Here is an 18775-nt window from a genome sequence, read left to right on the forward strand (position 1 = left end):
ACAGAGGGAGAGAGACAGGTAGAGGAAGAGAGAAAGAGAGACGGACACAAAGAGAGAGAGACAGAGAGAGACAGACACACTAAGAGACAAACAAACAGAGATAGAGACACAGAGAAAAGGACACAAAGACGGAGACACAGAGAAGGAGACAGAGACAGACACAGATGAACAAAGAGAGAGACAGAGAGAGAGAGACACACACATTGTTGATTTGTATTGTATAGATTAAGCTCAAATCACCTTCTGTAAAGTTAACATCATTGTATAATATTTGATCTCATAAAATTTACTGTAGTTGTAAATTGTTGTTGGTTTTTTTTGTCTTTGAAACTGTCGATTTTAAGAAGGAAAGTAAATACTATTTTAAAACATTTAATAATTGTCCGGCTGCTCTTTTTGAATGATTATACTAGACTAGGCACGGAAATGTTTTTGGCACACCAGCCCCACCAAGAATTTTTTTCACCAGCCGCCACTGGCTTCTGTCATTTAGTTTCCAGGAAATGTTGATGACACACTGGGATTTCTTGTTCTCCTGCTGTCACTGTCAAGTGCCAGCTTAACATGTGAGAGGTAGCAGGATCCATGCATGTGTTCATGTTTACAGCAGACAAGGAGGAAACCTTGGAGGATTTCAGGGACTTTTAGCAGTGGTTCACACTTCAGGTGTGAAAGCTTCTCAGTATAAAATTTTAAGTGAGCGAGCCAGGAGTTGAACCTAGAATCTTCTGACAGTAGTCAGTCATGCTATCCATTGCACCACCAGCCCTGTGAAGACCTCTTCATGTTCATGTGTACTTGATTTTATAGACAATCCAAACGATCTGGTGGCATTTTCAGGGGACACAATGGTGCAGTGGTCAGCACTGTGGCCTCACAGCAAGAAGGTTCCAGATTCGAGCCCCAGCTGTGTGGAGTCTGCATGTTCTCCCTGTGTCTGTGTGGGTTCTCTCTGGTACTCCAGCTTCCTTCCACAGTCCAAAGACATCAAGAGGGGACGAGGCTGATTGATACTCTAAATTGACCGTAGGTGTGGCTGTGAGTGTGAATGGTTGTCTGCCTGTATGTGTTGGCCCTGTGATGGACTGGTGACATGTCCAGGATGAACCCCGCCTCTTGTCCGAAGGCTGCTTGGATAGGCTCCACCCCCACACACAAACCTTGACATATAATCAGTGGAGAAAAGGAAATTTATCTACACTCATGACTTCATCTGTTTTGAAGACTGAACTGGATATAAACTCTGAGAATTCAGAGTAAGGACCAGGAGGGTGGGACACAATAATAGATAGGAGGAAATGTGGAGTCTGGGTTCTTTTCTAGAATGTGAAGGCAATGACAGTCCTGCCAAGTGACATCACTGACATGAATGGATGACTTCAGTCACATGACTGGATGACAGTGTAGATGCCAATGTAGAGGTTGGGGAAATAGTCTCTGAGAATCCAGCTTGAACCAACGCCCTCCTTGTTCTTCAAAAACCCAAACAGCGACCATCAGTCTCCCTCCAATCCTGTACTTGGGTTCAATGTTGCTGTTCCATTTTGCAGCAGTAGGTGTCGCTGTGATCCCAGGTTCAGTTCAAGAGTCCCAACTCCAGCTCATGTTGGTGACCTCAGTGGCAGGGTAAAATGGTGCTTCAGTGGATCATGTGGATCAACTCATGTTTGTCCTCACTGCTCCACAGGTCTGTCAAATGTTCTGTAAAATAGTTTGACCACAGCAGAGATGCTAGATTAGGAGTTGATGGGAGGTGTTGCAGATACCAGTGTCCAAAGTCCAGCTTGAACCTAGTTTGTGCACTTATTTGTCAAGCTAGCAGAGATTCTTTTCACTGCCAAGCTAAAGTGACTTCTGTCAACAAAGGTAAACACACAAAAGGATATTTCTACTGTCAGTTCAAGATTTTTATCAAACTCCTTTTTCATAGCTTCAACCTTCCTCTTGTGTTAGCTTTCTGTTCCCATCTCTGATGTTAACGGGTCAGTTTTGACCCTCGTCTTCAATCAGCTGTAAAATAAACTAAAAACAATTTTCTATCATCCAAGTTGTTTCCCATCTCCCGGTTACCTTGTTAGGCTTCCTTATCCATGGAAATATTGATTGGAATATTTTGTTGTGGGCCTCTGGACCTTTTTTTAGTCAGTAAACCCTCGATTTCAGTTAAAAAATGATCAAATGAACCTCAAGAAAATCATAGAAATAAACAAAAGGTTGTTGTGTTTCCTGACCATTACTGAGGGGTGTTAGAACACATCTCTGACATGGATTGGTTTGATTTATTCTTCATTTTAATATTATTAACTATTGTAACATCCATGGTGTTATGGGTCAGTTTCGACCCTCATATATTTACTTCAACAAAAAGGCAAAAAATTCTCTTTTTTTTCAGCAATAGAACTTTAATACAAACACAAAATGAAAAGCAGAAATGGAGTGACTGCAGGAACAGGAGCTCCATGGAGCTCAAAGGAGTGATCACTCTCAACTTTGAGCAGTCCTGTTCAGAGTTTTCCAACAGGGCTTTGAGAGACCAAGAGTTCCCCAGAGCTGCAAGGAGGAACAAGAAGGAGACTTGGAAAAAGAAGGGAGGGAAACCTGCTGATGTGTTATGAACTTAAGTCACATAAAGTTCTCCATTTATTGAGTTTGTATTTTAAAACTTAATTGTGCAGTTCAGTGTTGAACAATAAAGAATGTGTTTATTGGTGATAAAGCATTTCAAGCTTTAAGTAGGAGGAATTGCTTTCTTGATCACCCCTTGACTAAAAACACCTACAAAATAAAACACACCACTGCTGTGGGCACCCACCTCATGGGAGTCAGGCCCCTGGTGGTCATGGCCCCCAGGAGCCGTGGTGGGCGTCCCTGATTTTCATTTCTAAAAGGTGGCAACCTGACAGCAAACAAACCCATCCTCTGAACCAGGAGTCTCAGTTGAGGCTGCATCTGAAACCAAAGACTTTGTATGAATAACTGTCAACCCACATTCATTGTCTGGACTAAAAGTTAATTAGTTAACAGTTGGCTAAGCTACCTGTGGTCAACTACTGATTTAAAAAAGGTCCAGAGGCCAACAACAAAATTTTCAAATCATCCAGTCATGTGACTGAAGTCATCCAGTCACGTGACTAAAGCCATCCCGTCACGTGACTGAAGCCATCCATTCATGTGACTGAAGTCATCCAGTCATGTGACTGAAGTCATCCATTCATGTCAGTGATGTCACTTGGCAGGACTGTCATTGCCGTCACATTCTAGAAAAGAACCCAGACTCCACATGTGGCTCCCATGATAACTGATGGACCTCTGGTTGGAGGCTGGACGATGATGTTCTGACTTGAAGGAAAACTCCTTGTCCAAATTCCATTGTGTTCAAATTTAAAGTCCCACAATAAGAAGTAGCTGAATCTGACAGGTGAAGGTTTGGAACTACAAGATGGTTGATGTTTTCTTGACTTGATGCTCTGACTGTCAGGGTAGATGACAGCTTCTTTCTGCTGCTGCATCTGAGTGGCTATGATTGGAGGTTTTACCTCCCAAGTTTGTCTGGTTCCAGGGGAAATTTGAAAATTCCAGTCCCCTTGGCTGTTCTGAAACTCTTCTCCTGAATCACTCCTGAGCTGCAGCAAGAAAAAATACCAGTGCCCAACCAGATCAACTTCATGGCTGCTAACAGCCTCAGACACTTGATTTCCATCAATCTGGAGCCAAGAAGGCCCTCACCTGTGGTTCTCCTCCAGGAGGGTCCAGGTTCTGCCATTGTGGCTCCTTGTGCCACTGCCAGAGAGTCTCAGCTGCACACTGCAACATTTCAACAGGAGATTTACATTCCTTCAAATGTCCTGACATCTTCTTCCAATGGTTCTGTTCCATATTTATATTTTAAAATCAATCACACAATGAAAGCTGCCACAGCTGGTTTAACAGAGAGAACACACTAAGAGATTTGAAACCAGTAAAATATGCTTTTCTGTGTGCAAACTAGTGAGGGGCATGGAAGGATATTTTACCACCAATACAGAACCCAAACTTTAGTCATGTGATGAGATGGCGACTGTGAAGAGTGATTATGAAGTTAATGGACAAAATGTGAATTGAAAGAAAATACATTAAAAAATACTAAATAAACAAATAAATAAAAGAAGGAGCACAAATGACATTTTTCTGCACAAATTTACTGGTATTAGACTGCATTTTTGGTTCATGAGTAGATGAAAGAGTATCACATATATATTATATACATGTGATACATGCACGTGGCTTTGGACAAAAGCTGAAAGAAATTGTAGGATTATTTAAATGTACCAAGTGGACTATTTCAGGTTTCTTGAAGATGCTTCAGCTCTCATCCAAGAGGCGTCTTCAGTTTTCTTCACTGATGGGAGGATTTATAGCTCTGTGGGGGCGGGACCTTCTACAGAGGTGATTGACATGTGAGCTCTGGGTGTCTGAGTTGTTTTAGTCAGGTTGTGAAAGGGAAGTTGACTCAACTGGTATCTGTGTCAGTTAAAAGCCTCACAGTAATTCCATAATGTTGGAGTAGAAACCAGAGTCGCTCACGACGAGGATGGGATTCAAACCCACGCGTGCAGAGCACAATGGATTAGCAGTCCATCGCCTTAACCACTCAGCCACCTCGTCTGCTGACAGCAACCCTGAGCTTTTAAACACCTGAACTCTTTGGAGCCTATTTGTCAGAAATGGACCCAGCAGGAGCCACTGAACACAACTCTGACATAATCAGGCTTCTTCCCAGCAGCATTGTGCTACAGAAGGCAGAATACAGACCATCGATACATCATCAGAGTGAACACCAGCTGATGTTTACAAGTTTAATTCACCTTTTACTACAAAATGACATCCAAGCTCAGATTCTCTTGTCCTGATTGAACAAGTAAATGTTTAAGAAGATGAGAGTACCAGACTTTTTCATCCAAGGAAACAAGCATCCTATCACTGTCCTATGCAGAGTTTCTTTAAAAAAAAAAAGTGAGACAACCTCAAGATTTTCTGTTTCCTCTTGTTGGATTTTGCCACAGAGAATCAGAGACAATCAAAAGCTTGTTGGACTTTAACGTTGGAGGACTGAACAAGTCATGACATCATCAGTTTTACCTTCACAGGTGCTTCATTTACTTTACTTTCAATTTTACAGAGGTAGAACCTGAAATCAAAGCTGTCCATCAAAAGAAGTGAAAGCTTCCCAGGCTGTGATGTTCTTGTCTACAAACTGTCTTGTATGGAGCTTCAATCTTTAATAAAAAGAATAAAAAGAAGATAACACTTGTTGTGATTTGGCGCTTTAAAAATAAAACTTACGACTTACATGGAAACTGTCTGGGGGGGGGGTGGAGCCTCCATCAGGTATGTGTTTGATGTCTGAATTCTTTCTCTGATGTCTGAATTCTGTCTTTGATCTCTGGGTTCTGAGCATTGATCTCCTGCTTCAGTCTTTGATCTCTGACTGATCCTAAACTAATCAAAGGATCACATCAGCATATTGGTCCAGTCTACAGATGGTGATTTTACCTATTTGAAGCCTTATTTTGTGTTTGATGGACATTTTTAAAATCATTAATGACTTTTTGACTGAACATCCTGGACACTGTGGTGCCTGATGAGGAGACAACTTGGGTACAAAGTTGAAGAGGAGGGTTTTTGGAGAGGGGATATTTTTGCAGTGTTCCAAGTCAATAATAACTGTGGCAAATATAATCATTTTTCAAAATGTCCTCACGAAGATGGTTTGAAATTCTGTCTCTCCCTCATCCTCAGCTGCTGCAGCACTTTAAAGAAAACCTTTGACTCGTGGATCTAAAAAGATCAGATGTTGTCTCCTCCAGAACATCAACACTTTAACGTTGTTGGCAGGACTCCAACCTGAGCAGGGAGACCCCAATGGATTTCTAGTCCATCGCCTTCACCACTCGGCCACAACAACCACATTCACACACACATTTGTAAAAGATTCACATTGACACAACTCTTTAAAATTGTGTCACAAGCCCATTTGTGTGAGGTCCTATTTTCTCTTTTTCCGCATTCCTTTGTTTCCAGGTCTCTAATAAGTGCAGAATTACAAAGACAAGCAAGCTGGATCCTTCCTGGGCAGGTGATAGGAGCCATTGACCACTGGCCAGAGACCCTGGCACAGACTTTGGGGGGTGGTGAGAGAGAGCATTTCTACAATTATATTATACATTTATAGAATTCTACAAGCCTACAATTTCATTGAGCAGACGCTTTTGTCCAAAGCCACTTGCATATTTTTTCGGTGAGTTTGGCTCCTGAGCTCAAGACAGTTGTGACTCATAAAGGACAGCTTCAAATGCAGCTGTGAAGCCTCATTGTCAGCTGGGAGGAACGACAGGTGTCTCCCTCTAGTGGCTCCTCACAGCAACACGAGCCTCATTTCATTCACATGCATCCACCACCTCATTACCAAAGGCCAGTTGGGCCTCCACAGACAGGTGAGTTTCAAGTGTTGGACAAAGGTCTTTAAGATGTTCTTATTAATTCTATAACATCTGAGATTAAAATCTATGGAATTACAACCAACAAGCAGTCAAACACCTGATCAGATGCTCCTTCATGAGGCTGAGAAGAATCAATCTAAACTGGGATGAAGAAAATTAATTGAGAAGAGAAACCTACTGATTGGATGACATGGACCCACCTGATCCATGTCAGCCTTGTTGGAGCAGAAAGAGGTGGATCAGAGGAATCAGTGGATCAAGACTCAGGTGTCAGATGAAGAATCTCTTTATTCACAATTGAGTCAGAGAAATCTTCCAACGTGAACGTGACAGACCATTTTATACCAAAGACAGGCTGTGTGTGTGTGTGTGTGTGTGTGTGTGTGCGTGTGTCCCTACTGACTGGAAACTGAATAATAACCAGACTAATTTTTGTTATTGACCAAGTCTGGGTGACTCACTAAATTCATAACTGAAGTGATTATTTAATTAATAAACAAGACATTTGTCCAAAAGTCATGATCAAATTCATGTAAAATCTGAGCAACGAGGGTTTGAAAATGTTCAAATGAGCCAAAACAATGTCCTGGGATCCAACCAGGGACCTTTAGATCCACACCAATCTTCCCTGACCTCATAGAAACTGGAACATTTCAACAAATAAATTCAAATTCAACTAAGCAGCAACTCTAGAACAGTCAGAGCACTTGCTAATTCCCCTGTTAGCTCCAGATCAGACAATGCAGGCTCACCTTCACACTTGGTTGTACGACCGTCACCAGTTGAAGCTTCTCTGGTTCAACAAACTCTGGGGACTCAAGACACAAATCAGCACCGGTGCAGGTCCAGATCCAGATGTTAGCTGATGGGGACAATGGCTTAAGGGAGCTCCAGGTAGCTGGTTTGAACTGGTCCCTCATCTCTGTGAGTAGAAACCATCTGAGGTGGAGGGTGAAGATCTGCTTTGACCTCCTGATCTCCCAGTAAAGCCAGTATAGATGTTGAGCTTGGAGGAGTTGATGGCCTCCTTCATCTTCTTGTTGGAGATGTTTGCTAAACTCAGCACCACCACAGATCAGAGGAAAGTCCACTTGTCAGCTGGACACTGGAGTTTCTAGTGACCTGCAGGATCTTAGTTGTGGTGGCAGCAGGCCTGTTCTAAGAGCTTTGCTCACATTCATGATCAGGCTTCATAATCGTTCTGGACCACTGTGTGATAGGAGCTGATCCTGGAGCAGCAGAAGACAAATATAGAGAAGAAAAGACAAAAGACAGAGAGAAATGAGGGAGAGAATGACAAAAAGATGGGAACAAGATGAGGGTGAAAGACAAGCAGAGAGAAAGACAGGGGGACAGGGGGATGGAAGACAGACACACAACCAACAACAGCAACAGCAGCAATAATAGTTTTGATATTGTCCTGTTATTGATGTTTTCATGTGAAAGTGGCATATTTAAGATAAAAGACACTGTTAGAACAGAAAGATCCATAAAACCCACCAACCAGAGGTGTGTCTGGTACAGATGTGGAATTATTGGCTCACACAATGTTGAGGCAACTGGGAAGAAGACAAACAAAAGAGGCTTGTTTGATTCAGACATTCATCAAAAATGGTCCTGTCGAACTGTTCAATGTGTCATGACTTCAGAAGCTCAAATCCTCTCTAAGTTCTAGTGAGAGTGGAAGAGATTATAAAATGAGAGAAGCAGGGCCCTCCCTCAGAGCTGAAATAGCTCAGTTGGGAGAGCGTTAGACTGAAGATCTAAAGGTCCCTGGTCCGATCCCAGGTTTCAGCAGAGGAACAGCATTGACTTTACTTTCCAGTGGAGGAACTGCAGACATGAAGGAAACGAACATCTTGTCCTGTGCATTCTTATGACATTCAAGACATTTTTGGAGCCTCTTGTTGGATTTTGCCACAGAGAATCAGAACCAATCAAAAGCATGGTGGACTTGAACATGGAGGATTGAACAAGTCAAGAAAGCAGCAGTTTGACCTTCACAGGTGTTTCTTTTCCTGTCTAAATGCTGAAGGAAGAGCCTGAGTAGCTCAGACGGTAGCGCATCAGACTTTTAATCTGAGGGTCCAGGGTTAAAGTCCCTGTTCTGGTGCTATGCTGGTGTTCCAGTGTTTAACAACATGGTACTGGATGAAGTTCATTGTTGAACAAACTGTTATCATCAGAAGTAGAAGTGTTCTCGTCTTGCCACTGTGAGACTGTAGCTGCAGGTCAAATGTGAGATAAAAGTGACTAATAATAATTTCATGTGGCATGCAATTAACGAAAGACCACAAATGACACTGGTCAAGTTAATTTTATTTATATTGCACCAAATCACAACAAAACTTATCTCATGACACTTTACAGGTAGAGCAGGTCCAGTACCAAACTGCTTCAATGAATCTACACCCAACAATTCTCCATCAGCAAGCACATCCTGCAAAAGCGGCGACAAAAACCTTCCTTTTAACAGGCAGGAACATCGAGCAGATCTAGGCTCAATGGGGACGGCCTTCTGCTTTGACCGATTGGGGGGAAAGAGAACAGGAACAAAACAGAAAATGGAGGAAGACGGATATGTCGAAGGAAAGAGAGGGACAGAGATAAAGAGAGAGAGAGACTGATGGAAAGACGGTGATGTGAGTAGGTGGAGCTACGGGTGGCAGCTTGAGCCTCTTCAGCTCTGCAGCCTCCTCCAGCAGCACCCAGATCTGGAATGAGAGGAGCCAAAAAGGCTCCAGAAAAGGAGACAAGTTAGTAATACCTATGAGTATAATTAATGTATGACACATATAGGAGGAGAGAGAGGAGTAGAGAGAAGCCCAGTACACTGCATCTGCCATCTTTCTACTTCAAATTAAATAGGTGTCCTGTCAATAAAAGAAAAGAATGTTGATGTCATCGAGAGAAAAGTACTGCATCTGCCATCTGTCTACTTCAAATTAACCACTGCATGACATTCCATTCCAAAGCTGCAGAGGGCGCTTCAAGAAAAGGTGTGTGAGGGAAGCTCGCTCATGCTGGTCCCCAAAGACTCAAAGCTGCCCTTTCCTCACAAAGAAACAAAAAAGCTTACAGCACCAGGTATTCCCAGGCGGTCTGCCATCCAAGTACTAACCAGGCCCGACCCTGCTTAGCTTCCGAGATCAGACGAGTTCAGAATGGTATGGCCGTAAGCCCCTGACTCTAACACACATGGGCTCTATATCCATTTCACTCACTTTACAACCTCAAAAAAAATGTGATGTGCAACAGCCTCACGGTCTTTTTACACACCAAATAGTTGTCCTGTCAATACAAAGAAAAGAATGTTGATGTCATCTAGAGAAAAGTACTGCATCTGCAATCTGTCTACTTCAAATTACACACTGCATGACATTCCATTCGAAAGCTGTGGAGGGCGCTTCAAGAAAAGGTGTGTGAGGGAAGCTCGCTCATGCTGGTCCCCAAACACTCAAAGCTGCCCTTTCCTCACAAAGAAACAAAAAAGCTTACAGCACCTGGTATTCCCAGGCGGTCTCCCATCCAAGTACTAACCAGGCCCGACCCTGCTTAGCTTCCGAGATCAGACGAGATCAGGCGTGTTCAGAGTGGTATGGCCGTAAGCCCTTGACTCTTACACACATGGGCTCTATATCCATTTCACTCACTTTACAACCTCAGAAAAAAAGTGAAGCGCAACAGTCTATGGGTCTTTTCACACGCCAAATAGGTGTCCTGTCAATAAAAGAAAAGAATGTTGATGTCATCTAGAGAAAAGTACTGCATCTGCCATCTGTCTACTTCAAATTAACCACTGCATGACATTCCATTCCAAAGCTGTGGAGGGCGCTTCAAGAAAAGGTATGTGAGGGAAGCTCGCTCATGCTGGTCCCCAAAGACTCAAAGCTGCCCTTTCCTCACAAAGAAATAAAAAAGCTGACAGCACCTGGTATTCCCAGGCGGTCTCCTATCCAAGTACTAACCAGGCCCAACCCTGCTTAGCTTCCGAGATCAGGCGAGATCGGGCGTGTTCAGAGTGGTATGGCCGTAAGCCCTTGACTCTGACACACATGGGCTCAATATCCATTTCACACAATTTACAACCTCAGAAAAAAAGTGATGCGCAACAGCCTCAGGGTCTTTTCACACGCCAAATACGTGTCATGTCAATAAAAGAAAAGAATGTTGATGTCATCGAGAGAAAAGTACTGCATCTGCCATCTGTCTTCTTCAAATTAACCACTGCATGAAATTTCATTCCAAAGCTGCAGAGGGCGCTTCAAGAAAAGGTGTGTGAGGGAAGCTCGCTCATGCTGGTCCCCAAAGACTCAAAGCGGCCCTTTCCTCACAATGAAACAAAAAAGCTTACAGCACCTGGTATTCCCAGGCGGCCTTCCATCCAAGTACTAACCAGGCCCGACCCTGCTAAGCTTCCGAGATCAGACGAGATCGGGCGTGTTCAGAGGGGTATGGCCGTAAGCCCTTGACTCTCACACACATGGGCTCTATATCCATTTCACTCACTTTACAACCTCAAAAAAAATGTAATGTGCAACAGCCTCAAAGTCTTTTTACACACCAAATAGTTGTCCTGTCAATACAAAGAAAAAAATGTTGATGTCATCTAGAGAAAAGTACTGCATCTGCAATCTGTCTACTTCAAATTACACACTGCATGACATTCCATTCCAAAGCTGTGGAGGGCGCTTCAAGAAAAGGTGTGTGAGGGAAGTTCGCTCATGCTGGTCCCCAAACACTCAAAGCTGCCCTTTCCTCACAAAGAAATAAAAAAGCTTACAGCACCTGGTATTCCCAGGCGGTCTTCCATCCAAGTACTAACCAGGCTCGACCCTGCTTAGCTTCCGAGATCAGACGAGATCGGGCGTGTTCAGAGTGGTATGGCCGTAAGCCCTTGATTCTGACACACATGGGCTCTATATCCATTTCACACAATTTACAACCTCAGAAAAAAAGTGATGCGCAACAGCCTCAGGGTCTTTTCACACGCCAAATACGTGTCCTGTCAATAAAAGAAAAGAATGTTGATGTCATCGAGAGAAAAGTACTGCATCTGCCATCTGTCTTCTTCAAATTAACCACTGCATGAAATTCCATTCCAAAGCTGCAGAGGGCGCTTCAAGAAAAGGTGTGTGAGGGAAGCTCGCTCATGCTGGTCCCCAAACACTCAAAGCTGCCCTTTCCTCACAATGAAACAAAAAAGCTTATAGCACCTGGTATTCCCAGGCGGCCTTCCATCCAAGTACTAACCAGGCCCGACCCTGCTTAGCTTCTGAGATCAGACGAGATCGGGCGTGTTCAGAGTGGTATGGCCGTAAGCCCTTGACTCTCACACACATGGGCTCTATATCCATTTCACTCACTTTACAACCTCAAAAAAAATGTGATGTGCAACAGCCTCACGGTCTTTTTACACACCAAATAGTTGTCCTGTCAATACAAAGAAAAAAATGTTGATGTCATCTAGAGAAAAATACTGCATCTGCAATCTGTCTACTTCAAATTACACGCTGCATGACATTCCATTTCAAAGCTGCAGAAAGGCGCTTCAAGAAAAGGTGTGTGAAGGAAGCTCGCTCATGCTGGTCCCCAAACACTCAAAGCTGCCCTTTCCTCACAATGAAACCAAAAAGCTTACAGCAACTGGTATTTCCAGGCGGTCTTCCATCCAAGTACTATCCAGGCCTGACCCTGCTTAGCTTCCATGATCAGACGAGTTCAGAATAGTATGGCCGTAAGCCCTTGACTCTCACACACATGGGCTCTATATCCATTTCACACAATTTACAACCTCAAAAAAAATGTGATGTGCAACAGCCTCACGGTCTTTTCACACGCCAAATACGTGTCCTGTCAATAAAAGAAAAGAATGTTGATGTCATCGAGAGAAAAGTACTGCATCTGCCATCTGTCCTCTTCAAATTAACCACTGCATGAAATTCCATTCCAAAGCTGCAGAGGGCGCTTCAAGAAAAGGTGTGTGAGGGAAGCTCGCTCATGCTGGTCCCCAAAGACTCAAAGCGGCCCTTTCCTCACAATGAAACAAAAAAGCTTACAGCACCTGGTATTCCTAGGCGGTCTCCCATCCAAGTCCTAACCAGGCCCGACCCTGCTTAGCTTCCGAGATCAGACGAGATCGGGCGTGTTCAGAGTGGTATGGCCGTAAGCCCTTGACCCTCACACACATGGGCTCTATATCCATTTCACACACTTTACAACCTCAGAAAAAAAGTGATGCCCAACAGCCTCAGGGTCTTTTCACACGCCAAATCGGTGTCCTGTCAATAAAAGAAAAGAATGTTGATGTCATCTAGAGAAAAGTACTGCATCTGCCATCTGTCTACTTCAAATTACACGCTGCATGACATTCAATTTTAAAGCTGCAGAAAGGCGCTTCAAGAAAAGGTGTGTGAGGGAAGCTCGCTCATGCTGGTCCCCAAACACTCAAAGCTGCCCTTTCCTCACAATGAAACAAAAAAGCTTACAGCACCTGGGACTGCCTGGCAGTCTCCCATCCAAGTAGTAACCAGGCCCGACCCTGCTTAGCTTCCGAGATCAGACGAGATCGGGCGTGTTCAGAGGGGTATGGCCGTAAGCCCTTGACTCTTACACACCTGGGCTCTATATCCATTTCACTCACTTTACAACCTTAGAAAAAAAGTGATGCGCAACAGCCTCACGGTCTTTTCACACGCCACATAGGTGTCCTGTCGATAAAAGAAAAGAATGTTGATGTCATCTAGAGAAAAGTACTGCATCTGCCATCTGTCTACTTCAAATTACACGCTGCATGACATTCCATTTCAAAGCTGCAGAAAGGCGCTTCAAGAAAAGGTGTGTGAAGGAAGCTCGCTCATGCTGGTCCCCAAACACTCAAAGCTGCCCTTTCCTCACAATGAAACCAAAAAGCTTACAGCAACTGGTATTTCCAGGCGGTCTCCCATCCAAGTACTATCCAGGCCTGACCCTGCTTAGCTTCCGAGATCAGACGAGTTCAGAATGGTATGGCCGTAAGCCCTTGACTCTCACACACATGGGCTCTATATCCATTTCACTCAATTTACAACCTCAAAAAAATGTGATGTGCAACAGCCTCACGGTCTTTTTACACACCAAATAGTTGTCCTGTCAATACAAAGAAAAGAATGTTGATGTCATCTAGAGAAAAGTACTGCATCTGCAATCTGTCTACTTCAAATTACACACTGCATGACATTCCATTCGAAAGCTGTGGAGGGCGCTTCAAGAAAAGGTGTGTGAGGGAAGCTCGCTCATGCTGGTCCCCAAAGACTCAAAGCTGCCCTTTCCTCACAAAGAAATAAAAAAGCTTACAGCACCTGGTATTCCCAGGCGGTCTTCCATCCAAGTACTAACCAGGTCCGACCCTGCTTAGCTTCCGAGATCAGACGAGATCGGGTGTGTTCAGAGTGGTATGGCCGTAAGCCCTTGACTCTCACACACATGGGCTCTATATCCATTTCACTCACTTTACAACCTCAGAAAAAAAGTGACGTGCAACAGCCTCACGGTCTTTTCAAACGTCAAATAGGTGTCCTGTCAATACAAAGAAAAGAATGTTGATGTCATCTAGAGAAAAGTACTGCATCTGCCATCTGTCTACTTCAAATTACACGCTGCATGACATTCAATTTCAAAGCTGCAGAAAGGCGCTTCAAGAAAAGGTGTGTGAGGGAAGCTCACTCATGCTGGTCCCCAAAGACTCAAAGCTGCCCTTTCCTCACAAAGAAACAAAAAAGCTTACAGCACCTGGTATTCCCAGGCGGTCTTCCATCCAAGTACTAACCAGGCCCGACCCTGCTTAGCTTCCAAGATCAGACGAGATCGGGCGTGTTCAGAGTGGTATGGCCGTAAGCCCTTGACTCTGACACACATGGGCTCTATATCCATTTCACACAATTTACAACCTCAGAAAAAAAGTGATGCGCAACAGCCTCAGGGTCTTTTCACACGCCAAATCGGTGTCATGTCAATAAAAGAAAAGAATGTTGATGTCATCGAGAGAAAAGTACTGCATCTGCCATCTGTCTTCTTCAAATTAACCACTGCATGAAATTCCATTCCAAAGCTGCAGAGGGCGCTTCAAGAAAAGGTGTGTGAGGGAAGCTCGCTCATGCTGGTCCCCAAAGACTCAAAGCGGCCCTTTCCTCACAATGAAACAAAAAAGCTTACAGCACCTGGTATTCCCAGGCGGTCTCCCATCCAAGTACTAACCAGGCCCGACCCTGCTAAGCTTCCGAGATCAGACGAGATCGGGTGTGTTCAGAGTGGTATGGCCGTAAGCCCTTGACTCTCACACACATGGGCTCTATATCCATTTCACTCACTTTACAACCTCAGAAAAAAAGTGACGTGCAACAGCCTCACGGTCTTTTCAAACGTCAAATAGGTGTCCTGTCAATACAAAGAAAAGAATGTTGATGTCATCTAGAGAAAAGTACTGCATCTGCCATCTGTCTACTTCAAATTACACGCTGCATGACATTCAATTTCAAAGCTTCAGAAAGGCGCTTCAAGAAAAGGTGTGTGAGGGAAGCTCACTCTTGCTGGTCCCCAAAGACTCAAAGCTGCCCTTTCCTCACAAAGAAACAAAAAAGCTTACAGCACCTGGTATTCCCAGGCGGTCTTCCATCCAAGTACTAACCAGGCCCGACCCTGCTTAGCTTCCGAGATCAGACGAGATCGGGCGTGTTCAGAGTGGTATGGCCGTAAGCCCTTGACTCTGACACACATGGGCTCTATATCCATTTCACTCACTTTACAACCTCAAAAAAAATGTGATGTGCAACAGCCTCAAGGTCTTTTTACACACCAAATAGTTGTCCTGTCAATACAAAGAAAAGAATGTTGATGTCATCTAGAGAAAAGTACTGCATCTGCCATCTGTCTACTTCAAATTACACACTGCATGACATTCCATTCGAAAGCTGTGGAGGGCGCTTCAAGAAAAGGTGTGTGAGGGAAGCTCGCTCATGCTGGTCCCCAAACACTCAAAGCTGCCCTTTCCTCACAATGAAAAAAAAAAGCTTACAGCACCTGGTATTCCCAGGCGGTCTCCCATCCAAGTACTAACCAGGCCCGACCCTGCTTAGCTTCCGAGATCAGACGAGATCGGGCGTGTTCAGAGTGGTATGGCCGTAAGCCCTTGACTCTCACACACATGGGCTGTATATCCATTTCACACACTTTACAACCTCAGAAAAAAAGTGATGCGCAAAAGCCTCAGGGTCTTTTCACACGCCAAATCGGTGTCCTGTTTATAAAAGAAAAGAATGTTGATGTCATCGAGAGAAAAGTACTGCATCTGCCATCTGTCTTCTTCAAATTAACCACTGCATGAAATTCCATTCCAAAGCTGCAGAGGGCGCTTCAAGAAAAGGTGTGTGAGGGAAGCTCGCTCATGCTGGTCCCCAAAGACTCAAAGCGGCCCTTTCCTCACAATGAAACAAAAAAGCTTACAGCACCTGGTATTCCCAGGCGGTCTTCCATCCAAGCACTAACCAGGCCCGACCCTGCTAAGCTTCCGAGATCAGACGAGATCGGGCGTGTTCAGAGTGGTATGGCCGTAAGCCCTGGACTCTCACACACATGGGCTCTATATCCATTTCACTCACTTTACAACCTCAAAAAAAATGTGATGTGCAACAGCCTCAAGGTCTTTTTACACACCAAATAGTTGTCCTGTCAATACAAAGAAAAGAATGTTGATGTCATCTAGAGAAAAGTACTGCATCTGCCATCTGTCCTCTTCAAATTAACCACTGCATGAAATTCCATTCCAAAGCTGCAGAGGGCGCTTCAAGAAAAGGTGTGTGAGGGAAGCTCGCTCATGCTGGTCCCCAAAGACTCAAAGCGGCCCTATCCTCACAATGAAACAAAAAAGCTTACAGCACCTGGTATTCCCAGGCGGTCTCCCATCCAAGTCCTAACCAGGCCCGACCCTGCTTAGCTTCCGAGATCAGACGAGATCGGGCGTGTTCAGAGTGGTATGGCCGTAAGCCCTTGACCCTCACACACATGGGCTCTATATCCATTTCACACACTTTACAACCTCAGAAAAAAAGTGATGCCCAACAGCCTCAGGGTCTTTTCACACGCCAAATCGGTGTCCTGTCAATAAAAGAAAAGAATGTTGATGTCATCTAGAGAAAAGTACTGCATCTGCCATCTGTCTACTTCAAATTACACGCTGCATGACATTCAATTTCAAAGCTGCAGAAAGGCGCTTCAAGAAAAGGTGTGTGAGGGAAGCTCGCTCATGCTGGTCCCCAAACACTCAAAGCTGCCCTTTCCTCACAATGAAACAAAAAAGCTTACAGCACCTGGGACTGCCTGGCAGTCTCCCATCCAAGTAGTAACCAGGCCCGACCCTGCTTAGCTTCCGAGATCAGACGAGATCGGGCGTGTTCAGAGGGGTATGGCCGTAAGCCCTTGACTCTCACACACCTGGGCTCTATATCCATTTCACTCACTTTACAACCTTAGATAAAAAGTGATGCGCAACAGCCTCACGGTCTTTTCACACGCCACATAGGTGTCCTGTCGATAAAAGAAAAGAATGTTGATGTCATCTAGAGAAAAGTACTGCATCTGCCATCTGTCTACTTCAAATTACACGCTGCATGACATTCCATTTCAAAGCTGCAGAAAGGCGCTTCAAGAAAAGGTGTGTGAAGGAAGCTCGCTCATGCTGGTCCCCAAACACTCAAAGATGCCCTTTCCTCACAATGAAACCAAAAAGCTTACAGTAACTGGTATTTCCAGGCGGTCTCCCATCCAAGTACTATCCAGGCCTGACCCTGCTTAGCTTCCGAGATCAGACGAGTTCAGAATGGTATGGCCGTAAGCCCTTGACTCTCACACACATGGGCTCTATATCCATTTCACTCAATTTACAACCTCAAAAAAAAGTGACGTGCAACAGCCTCACGGTCTTTTCAAACGTCAAATAGGTGTCCTGTCAATACAAAGAAAAGAATGTTGATGTCATCTAGAGAAAAGTACTGCATCTGCCATCTGTCTACTTCAAATTACACGCTGCATGACATTCAATTTCAAAGCTGCAGAAAGGCGCTTCAAGAAAAGGTGTGTGAGGGAAGCTCACTCATGCTGGTCCCCAAAGACTCAAAGCTGCCCTTTCCTCACAAAGAAACAAAAAAGCTTACAGCACCTGGTATTCCCAGGCGGTCTTCCATCCAAGTACTAACCAGGCCCGACCCTGCTTAGCTTCCGAGATCAGACGAGATCGGGCGTGTTCAGAGTGGTATGGCCGTAAGCCCTTGACTCTGACACACATGGGCTCTATATCCATTTCACACAATTTACAACCTCAGAAAAAAAGTGATGCGCAACAGCCTCAGGGTCTTTTCACACGCCAAATCGGTGTCATGTCAATAAAAGAAAAGAATATTGATGTCATCGAGAGAAAAGTACTGCATCTGCCATCTGTCTTCTTCAAATTAACCACTGCATGAAATTCCATTCCAAAGCTGCAGAGGGCGCTTCAAGAAAAGGTGTGTGAGGGAAGCTCGCTCATGCTGGTCCCCAAAGACTCAAAGCGGCCCTTTCCTCACAATGAAACAAAAAAGCTTACAGCACCTGGTATTCCCAGGCGGTCTTCCATCCAAGCACTAACCAGGCCCGACCCTGCTAAGCTTCCGAGATCAGACGAGATCGGGCGTGTTCAGAGTGGTATGGCCGTAAGCCCTGGACTCTCACACACATGGGCTCTATATCCATTTCACTCACTTTACAACCTCAAAAAAAATGTGATGTGCAACAGCCTCAAGGTCTTTTTACACACCAAATAGTTGTCCTGTCAATACAAAGAAAAGAATGTTGATGTCATCTAGAGAAAAGTACTGCATCTGCCATCTGTCTACTTCAAATTACACACTGCATGACATTCCATTCGAAAGCTGCGGAGGGCGCTTCAAGAAAAGGTGTGTGAGGGAAGCTCGCTCATGCTTGTCCCCAAACACTCAAAGCTGCCCTTTCCTCACAATGAAACAAAAAAGCTTACAGCACCTGGTATTCCCAGGCGGTCTCCCATCCAAGTACTAACCAGGCCCGACCCTGCTTAGCTTCCGAGATCAGACGAGATCGGGCGTGTTCAGAGTGGTATGGCCGTAAGCCCTTGACGCTCACACACATGGGCTCTATATCCATTTCACACACTTTACAACCTCAGAAAAAAAGTGATGCGCAACAGCCTCAGGGTCTTTTCACACGCCAAATACGTGTCCTGTCAATAAAAGAAAAGAATGTTGATGTCA

The 18775-nt window shown here is 44.5% G+C and overlaps 16 non-coding genes and 4 pseudogenes across 16 annotated transcripts; 1 reads left to right on the plus strand and 19 right to left on the minus strand.

Annotated features, from left to right (window-relative positions):
- Window positions 1-8203: 8203 nt before the first annotated feature.
- Window positions 8204-8276, plus strand: trnaf-gaa (transfer RNA phenylalanine (anticodon GAA)). The gene has a single exon. It is a non-coding gene; the product is annotated as a tRNA-Phe (tRNA).
- A 1275-nt stretch (window positions 8277-9551) lies between these two features.
- LOC147266550 (5S ribosomal RNA) lies at window positions 9552-9660 on the minus strand (annotated as a pseudogene).
- Window positions 9661-9970: 310 nt separating this feature from the next.
- LOC147266551 (5S ribosomal RNA) lies at window positions 9971-10089 on the minus strand. Its single transcript, XR_015115604.1, has one exon. It is a non-coding gene; the product is annotated as a 5S ribosomal RNA (ribosomal RNA).
- A 309-nt stretch (window positions 10090-10398) lies between these two features.
- On the minus strand, window positions 10399-10517 carry LOC147266552 (5S ribosomal RNA). Its single transcript, XR_015114907.1, has one exon. It is a non-coding gene; the product is annotated as a 5S ribosomal RNA (ribosomal RNA).
- Window positions 10518-10826: 309 nt separating this feature from the next.
- LOC147266553 (5S ribosomal RNA) lies at window positions 10827-10945 on the minus strand. Its single transcript, XR_015115072.1, has one exon. It is a non-coding gene; the product is annotated as a 5S ribosomal RNA (ribosomal RNA).
- Window positions 10946-11255: 310 nt separating this feature from the next.
- LOC147266554 (5S ribosomal RNA) lies at window positions 11256-11374 on the minus strand. Its single transcript, XR_015113569.1, has one exon. It is a non-coding gene; the product is annotated as a 5S ribosomal RNA (ribosomal RNA).
- Window positions 11375-11683: 309 nt separating this feature from the next.
- On the minus strand, window positions 11684-11802 carry LOC147266555 (5S ribosomal RNA; annotated as a pseudogene).
- A 729-nt stretch (window positions 11803-12531) lies between these two features.
- Window positions 12532-12650, minus strand: LOC147266556 (5S ribosomal RNA). The gene has a single exon (XR_015114583.1). It is a non-coding gene; the product is annotated as a 5S ribosomal RNA (ribosomal RNA).
- A 310-nt stretch (window positions 12651-12960) lies between these two features.
- On the minus strand, window positions 12961-13079 carry LOC147266557 (5S ribosomal RNA; annotated as a pseudogene).
- A 728-nt stretch (window positions 13080-13807) lies between these two features.
- On the minus strand, window positions 13808-13926 carry LOC147266558 (5S ribosomal RNA). Its single transcript, XR_015112764.1, has one exon. It is a non-coding gene; the product is annotated as a 5S ribosomal RNA (ribosomal RNA).
- Window positions 13927-14237: 311 nt separating this feature from the next.
- On the minus strand, window positions 14238-14356 carry LOC147266559 (5S ribosomal RNA). Its single transcript, XR_015113325.1, has one exon. It is a non-coding gene; the product is annotated as a 5S ribosomal RNA (ribosomal RNA).
- A 309-nt stretch (window positions 14357-14665) lies between these two features.
- LOC147266560 (5S ribosomal RNA) lies at window positions 14666-14784 on the minus strand. The gene has a single exon (XR_015112791.1). It is a non-coding gene; the product is annotated as a 5S ribosomal RNA (ribosomal RNA).
- A 311-nt stretch (window positions 14785-15095) lies between these two features.
- On the minus strand, window positions 15096-15214 carry LOC147266561 (5S ribosomal RNA). Its single transcript, XR_015112714.1, has one exon. It is a non-coding gene; the product is annotated as a 5S ribosomal RNA (ribosomal RNA).
- Window positions 15215-15524: 310 nt separating this feature from the next.
- On the minus strand, window positions 15525-15643 carry LOC147266562 (5S ribosomal RNA). Its single transcript, XR_015114347.1, has one exon. It is a non-coding gene; the product is annotated as a 5S ribosomal RNA (ribosomal RNA).
- Window positions 15644-15952: 309 nt separating this feature from the next.
- Window positions 15953-16071, minus strand: LOC147266563 (5S ribosomal RNA). The gene has a single exon (XR_015115128.1). It is a non-coding gene; the product is annotated as a 5S ribosomal RNA (ribosomal RNA).
- A 310-nt stretch (window positions 16072-16381) lies between these two features.
- Window positions 16382-16500, minus strand: LOC147266564 (5S ribosomal RNA). Its single transcript, XR_015113483.1, has one exon. It is a non-coding gene; the product is annotated as a 5S ribosomal RNA (ribosomal RNA).
- A 310-nt stretch (window positions 16501-16810) lies between these two features.
- LOC147266565 (5S ribosomal RNA) lies at window positions 16811-16929 on the minus strand (annotated as a pseudogene).
- A 729-nt stretch (window positions 16930-17658) lies between these two features.
- Window positions 17659-17777, minus strand: LOC147266566 (5S ribosomal RNA). Its single transcript, XR_015112715.1, has one exon. It is a non-coding gene; the product is annotated as a 5S ribosomal RNA (ribosomal RNA).
- Window positions 17778-18086: 309 nt separating this feature from the next.
- On the minus strand, window positions 18087-18205 carry LOC147266567 (5S ribosomal RNA). The gene has a single exon (XR_015115129.1). It is a non-coding gene; the product is annotated as a 5S ribosomal RNA (ribosomal RNA).
- A 310-nt stretch (window positions 18206-18515) lies between these two features.
- LOC147266568 (5S ribosomal RNA) lies at window positions 18516-18634 on the minus strand. Its single transcript, XR_015114358.1, has one exon. It is a non-coding gene; the product is annotated as a 5S ribosomal RNA (ribosomal RNA).
- Window positions 18635-18775: the final 141 nt, after the last annotated feature.

Source organism: Aulostomus chinensis, chromosome 4 (assembly GCF_037954235.1).
Source record: "Aulostomus chinensis isolate RoL2024-O1b breed Wild chromosome 4, RoL_Achi_v1.0, whole genome shotgun sequence".
NCBI lineage: Eukaryota > Metazoa > Chordata > Actinopteri > Syngnathiformes > Aulostomidae > Aulostomus > Aulostomus chinensis.